This window comes from Carlito syrichta, unplaced genomic scaffold (assembly GCF_000164805.1).
Source record: "Carlito syrichta isolate Samal-C Ts95f unplaced genomic scaffold, Tarsius_syrichta-2.0.1 Scaffold307120, whole genome shotgun sequence".
NCBI classification, from domain to species: domain Eukaryota; kingdom Metazoa; phylum Chordata; class Mammalia; order Primates; family Tarsiidae; genus Carlito; species Carlito syrichta.
Genome location: NW_007251216.1, coordinates 482,256 through 489,582, shown reverse-complemented (window position 1 = coordinate 489,582; position 7,327 = coordinate 482,256). Strand labels below are relative to the sequence as shown.

Sequence of the window (7,327 nt, the reverse complement as noted above, 5' to 3'; positions counted from 1 at the left end):
GGCTGTGATTTTTCTATTCAAGAGTTTCTCTCTCTCTCTCTCTCTCTCTCTCTCTCTCTCTGTGTGTGTGTGTGTGTGTGTGTATGTGTGTATGTGTGTGTCTTTCTTTCTCAAACATTAGACGGCAACACAGGAGACTTGATTAGTGGTTTGAGGATAACACATACATTAAAATTTTATATAAATCAATGATTAAATTCTAACTTCAATAAAGGAATGAAACAAATAACATTGTAAGATCTTCAAAATGTAAGAAGGAAGATTCAAAATACTTTATTTTATAGATGAAAGACTGGGACAAAGGAATTACACATAACTACCCAACATAACACATAAGTTAAGAGAAAAGCTAAAATGAAAACCCAAGTTTTCTAACCCTGTAAAGTGTTCCTTTTATTTCATCGATTCTCAATCTTGGTATCTTTACTACTACAATCATTTTATAAACAAAATAAAACACAACAAAACAAACTTTCCCTTCATAAAGCAAAATATTAAATATTAAATTTACATTTATAGGTCTTTAGTTGCTATGTTTTCAGAACATAGCAGAAATATTTTCAGAATATTTTGGGGACTGGAATTGAGGGAATACTGAAGAGTAAACATTAACCAGTCTTCCTAAAATCAGCACCTATGCCATACAGAGTTTACTGATGATTTTAAAGGTTGCTGGGAGAGGTGCAAAGTATGTGCTGAAGGGTATGGACTTGCCACCTACTGTGGCTTTCAGTGGACTTGTTATTTGTTTAAGGAATGAAAACACCACTCTGGCTTTGTAGAGCTTATGCTACAATCCAGTGTCAGTAATTGTAGTTTTTCCTCATTATTTGTATGTAATATGTAATTCTATATTTTCCTGACAAATCTTTCCACACCTAATTAGTTCACTAGTAGTTTGAGAAAAAAAACCATAATAATCTTCCAGGTGTTCAATTTGTCAACCTTAAATGAATCATGTTTCATTGTTGCATCATGCTGTATGATTCTTAAATATCCTATATTATTATTTCAAATCATGAGACTGAATAAAAAAAAACATAACAAGTATAAATGGCTCAAACCTAGAGTCATCCCTGTGACTGGTGATGTAAATTTTTCATATAATAGTTATTTGGGAGTAAAAAGAGATACTTTTGTTAACAAGATGAATATGCATTCAGAGATAATATGCAAAATTTAGGAAGATTCAACTTCTTGAAGCCAAAGGCTGTTTCCTGTTCATCTTAAAACCACTGTGCTTAACACACCAGGTACACTACTAAGACTTGCTGATACTTATTGAGCATTTACTGTGTGCTGCAAACTTTAATTATATGCTTTTACATTAAAAAACAATTCTTTGAAAAATATATCATTACAATTCCCATTTTATACAAGAAAAAACTGAGGTTTTAGGAGATGAACTAACAACATGGCTACGGAAAGTGAAGTTCGACTCCAGCATCTACAATATAACTCACTTATGGTATTGTTCTAAAAAATGTTTCCTAAGGTGAAAAAAAATTTTTTTAAAGAGACTGTGTCACATAGAAGACATTCTGATCACATGCCTGCATCTTTTTCATTTATTAATAAAGCCATAATTTAGAGTTGATTTTAATCCAGGGAGTGAAAAACATTTATTTTACAGCTGAAGACTCTTTTGCTCATGTCAGTTCACTACCTAGAAGTAATTTACAAATTACTCTCTAAATTGCTACACATAAGGACTTGTATCATACCTAATGTATAGAAATCTTTTGCCTTACCATGGATACCTCTATTATCATCTCTTTTCTGATACATCAGACTTGTTACTGGGCCCTTACTCATTTTTATTCCCAGATTGGTTTCCTCTTTGCAAAAATCTCCCTCCCCCCCAAACCAAACACACATCGCTTTCTAGTCTATTTATATACAGATGATAGAAAACTTACAAGAAAAGATAATCTTGACTGAAGATGCTCATAATTCTCTTCACCAGAGATGAAAAAAATAGAGAATACATCTAAGTGGCAGCAGAAAAGTTTTAATTTATAGAGTAGGGAAGTGGAATATACTCTGTGCAACAACTTTGAAATAAATTAATAAGCAAAAATTTCTTAAGAAGTTCTTTGAAATTAGGACATAACATTAATTCTCAGAATTTTTTTTCTGTTTTTTTTTTGAATTGGAATCTCACTCTGTCACCTGGGCTGGAGTACAGTAGCATGCTGATGGTGGACCCACTGGGCTCTGGTGATCCTTCCACCTCAGCCTTCAGAGCAGCCATAACTACAGGCGTGTGCTACCACACCCGGCTAATTTTTTTAAGTTGGACTCTTGCAGAGACGAGTTCTCCTCAAGTTGCCCAGGCTGGTCTTGAACCCACGGGCTCAGGCAATCCACTTGCCTCGGCCTCCCAAAGTGCTGGGATTACAGGCTGAGCCACCAAGCCTGGCCAATTCTCAGAAATTTCATTGTATGATATTTACTCTTCACTACCATCAACTTGAGAATACCTATAAATATGAACCACACCATTTTGTTTAAAGTAGGTCTTGGGTCTCCTTAACCCTGTGTATCATAATCCTTGGCCTATGAGTTTTGAAGAATCCAATATGTAATTTAAAAACATTTGACAGCATGAAGTTAAATGGGACAATGGTTTGGTCACCCTATAATTTCCTGAAAAGCCCAATAAAGTGAAACAGACACAAACCCAAGTCAAATTTTACATAATGACATAGATACACCGATGCAAAATTAAAACATTTCCACCTGAGAATTCAAGAAATATACTACCTTGCCCCAAACCGGTAAGAATCCGATTACCACAAGGATGGATAGTTACCCATGGCGAAGAACGGGATTCCCAGCAGGGTGGAGTTGTACTTTCCATCTGTGATGAAGAAGATCCCTGCTGCTGTGATGATGGAGATGCAGACTGTGAGCACCCCCAGGAGGCCCAGGAAGGGCTTGCTGCGCAAGCAGTCCTTCATGGAGCTCGAGAGTGTGGCTGTGGTCAGGATCAGCACAAGGCTCACCAGGACCTTGCTTCTGGCCAGGATGCTGGTCTTATGAAAGTCTCTCCAGAGGCTAAAAGATGCTAAAGAGTAGAGCTGGAGGTCTTGGTGCTCCTCCTGGAGCTTCCTCATAAGCTTACAGAACTCATTCTCCCACTTCTCCCCTATGAGGTCTTGAGTGGCAGAGCCATAGGTCTGGAGGTAGTAGGTGATTTGAATGGCTCTGGCTGACTTGACCCGCTGGTCTTTGCTGTTTGGCACTTCCACTACCCCGCCCAGTTGGTGTCCAATAAAACTGTTCCTCCCATCCTTGAAAACAGAAAAAGGTGAGACTTAAGTTACCAGAAGGATGCAAATTCCAAGGAACAGATTTTTACTCTAAGTGAAAAAGCACAAGGAAGGCAGAAATTAGTGCTAGTCATTGTGAAACTGATGTGGGTGGAGAGGCAAGTTAGGATTTTATATATTAAACATTTGGAGGATTCCATGCTCAATGATCAAGATTAAAAATATGTAGAGTATTACAAAGCTACATAAAAATGCCACATGTGGGAAAAAATATTTGCCAACTGTATATTTGACACAGCCCTAACATCTAGGATCTATAAGGAACTCAAACGTGTTGAAAAGAAAAAAACAAACAGCCCCATTACAAAGTGGGCAAAAGATATGAAAGACACTTCTCAAAAGAAGACATATGAGCAGCCAACAGATACATGAAAAAACACTCAGCCTCGCTAGTCATCAAAGAAATGCAAATTAAAACCACACTGAGATACTACCTAATTCCAGTAAGGATGGTCATCATCAATACTCAAAAAACAACCAATGCTGGAAAAGATGAGGGGAAAAGGGCACACTTCCACACTGTTGGTGGGAGAGTAAACTGGTACAACCTCTGTGGAAAACAGTGTGGCGATTCCTAAAAGATCTAAAAATCGACCTTCCATACAACCCCACAATCCCTCTGCTGGGAATATACCTGGGGGAACACAAATCACTTTACGAAAAGATACCTGCACACACATGCTTATTGCAGCATTAATCACAATAGCAAAAACATGGAACCAACTGTGCTGCCCATCAAAAGAGGACCAGATAAAAAAATGTGGTACATATACACGATGGAATATCACACAACCATAAAGAACAAAATTATGAACCTCACAGCAACTTGGATGGACTTAGAGTCTACAATACTGAGTGATCTATCACAGAAACAAAGAGCAGAGTACCACATGTTTTCACTCACAAGTGGATCTTGAACAATTATAAGGGATTGGCAGTAATGGGAAACTGCCAGTGGAGGGAGTGGCATACCTGCATAACAAACATTTGTATACTTAACCCTGAATCTTACCCCTCATCTTTAAAATAAAAAATTTAAAAATTGCCACATGCATTGAAAAATGTGAATAAATATTACCTTGATCTCATCCATGCCCTATCATTCCTGTTTCCTTTGCAACAGTCTATTATAAGTCCTTAACACAGGACCAAGTTTTAGAACTCAGTCAGCCAAAAGTGAAGCATGACATGTACTAACAACATTTTGAAAATTGAAATAATTATCCATTCTATAAATGTATGCTGATCTTTCTAGGTTATATACACTGACGCCAACATTCATACAAATATACACAGACAAAAATACATTTTTTTCATTCTCTATATTCTGCGGGGGCATAAATGTATATTGCAAAGCAGTGCAAAAAACACTGTTTCTTATGATTAATTTAAGGGAGTTGAAATGTTTCCTAAATATGATGTGAGCACCTGTTCACTCATTACAGTGTTCTCTCCAAACACTTGCCTCAGAGACAGATTGACCTTTTCTTACATATGACAGTAGACAAGTTTCCTCAATTGAGACTGATAAAATTTTCAGATTTAGTTGCCAAAAGTCATTTCAATCTCAGAGTTTGACATGAGGTAGAGTAGGCAAGATCAGAAGAGTAGGATATTGGCAAAAGAAACAATAACTTCTCTTTCAGGCATCCATAGGTAGACACGAAGTTACTTAGATTCAGAGCAGTAATTCTCATCCAGAGTGCCTTAACACTCAAGAAGAAATCCCAGACCAAATTATAATCAACTTGGGAATTTTATTATTGCCACAACTGCCATGTACTTCAATGGTAATGGTTGTCAGAATACTGGGGCCACTAGCAGGCTGCACGATGAAAAATAGTACTAAAAATATGCTGCAGGTACTGGGTAAGAAGTAGGTACAAAAGTATATTCATGCCTTTAGTAGACTGTCTGTCAGCTGAAACAGGTAAGATATTTATCTCAAAATGGCATAAAAGAGTAAAGTCATGGTAGGAAACAGTTTTTTTTCCAGAGTGGATAATGCAGAAGGCCAACACACCCAATAGTGTGATAACCATGGGTGTTTTTATAGAACTGTGGGGCATCATATATACTATTAGACACATGTCACAACTACTGTGGACTTGTTTAGACCAGACACCTGTATTTGAGGTACTTGCTTGTATGTTAACTTCCATCAAAGCACCCTAAGCAATAATTGAGAGTGTGTTGTATAAACAAAAAGTTTAAGAAGTTTACAGAGAGTACAAATATTGTTAGTAGGATCATCAAGAATTGCAAGAGAAATTTCATAGTCACTCCATATGCCCATTTCCCCCCACATGCCATGAATACAATCATTTTGTTTAACTTAACCTGAGCAGCTCTAAATGAACAATATATTTCTAAATATGATTTGATTTGAGGGTCTGTTTTTTTTTCCCTCAAAGAATCTCCCACTTCTATGGCATCTTTGTAAGTTCCCATTTCTTCCCCTATAAAAATCAAATGGAATTTTGGGCTGTAGTGCCTAAGGTGCTTGATCAAATCCCATGGAGTTCTTCAATAAGCCACAAGCAGAAAGGTAGAAAAGTTTGAGGAAGGAGGAGGAAGGAATCCTGTCCCAGAACTGAGAGATTAGGAAATACAGTTTCTACTCTTTGAGTAGACACACATTGCTCCACAATTAGGTATTTTTTTTTTTTTTTAGTATTAAGTTTGGCATAATTTTTAACTCTACCCTTATTTCTACTCCTTTGGAATCCCATCTTTGATGGTGACTTGTACTTCTAATTATTTGAAAGACAGTGTATTTTTAAAGCATAATTTAGTTACTTAAGAATGTGCAGTTCTGTCTGTCTTTACTCATTTCTATCATCAAAAGATTTCTCAGCAACATAAAGATACAAGTATCCCTTAAGCCTCACTTAGAGATTATAGTGGATAAAAGTGTTGATCATGTATCTGAACAAAAGTCAAAAATTTAAAGAAGGAAAATACAGATTTTTAAATAACAGATTGTCATGGAGTTCAGCTAGCTGCTAACTTCCCTTCTGAAGTTGTTGAATTTCCATTTTTACAGAAATAGTTTATAAAAGATACACTTTCATCCTATCTTTCCCCATCATATTTAAATCAGCAAACCAAGTAGAATGAGTTTCTTGCTCATATCCTTCTCTATCCCATGTACCAGAGCAAAAGAAATAAGATATTTGGATGTTCTGGAATCAAAAGTTCCATTGAAATGTCCAAATATTGTACCTGCAATTTGCTCAATTATCTTACTCATTGACTAAAGAAGAACAGCAATGGGCAGTGGGATACATCATTTCAATACCTAAAACCTGCTGCTGACTTCCTCTAACACCATGGATAAAATAGAAGCCCCCTTACTGGGCCTGCCAAGTCTAGCATGGCCCATAGCTAGAAGAATCCTCAGACATTATCTCCCACTACTTTGTTCTTCTTTGCATGAACTCTGCTCCATCTTTTTTGACTTTTCTTCCTACTCCTTGAACACACCAATTTAATTTCCCCCACATGGTCTTTGTGTCTGCTGTCTCCTTTTCATGGAATGTTTTTCTCTATTCTTCTTATGGCTAGGGCTACTTCCTGGTCATGGAAATCTTCAAAGAAACCATTTGAACAAGATGAGCTAAACTGGACACTGCCTTCCTTGCAATCATTCTGTTGCAGAGACCTATTTTATCTCCTTCCTATGAATGATGAATACTTGAAATGGTCTTATTTACTCATTTAATTGTTCCTTGTCTGTGTCCTCTGTTAGAATGCATGTTTGTTGAAAGATGACACTGCTCCTGTTTTGCTCACTGATAGTTTCTTTGTGTGCAGAACACAGCCTGGTATATAATAATAAACACTCCATAATATTTATTAACTGAGTAAACCATCTTGAGGTGTATACAACTAATTGTAGGTTACTTTTTGGAGACTACTTTGCTAAGACGAGGAAAAATAAGAGACAGTTCAAAGTGCCTAAAAATAGTAGAGATTCAAATGAAAAAACA

The 7,327-nt window shown here is 36.7% G+C and overlaps 1 pseudogene across 1 annotated transcript in view; it reads right to left on the bottom strand.

Moving 5' to 3' along the window:
- Positions 1–2,792: 2,792 nt before the first annotated feature.
- The window catches only part of LOC103266271, a 58,898-nt pseudogene continuing 54,363 nt past the window's right edge, over positions 2,793–7,327 (bottom strand). Inside the window, exon 2 of the transcript XR_002482303.1 lies at positions 2,793–3,296. The product of XR_002482303.1 is annotated as a patched domain-containing protein 4 pseudogene (transcript). The remainder of the gene's footprint in view (positions 3,297–7,327) is intronic.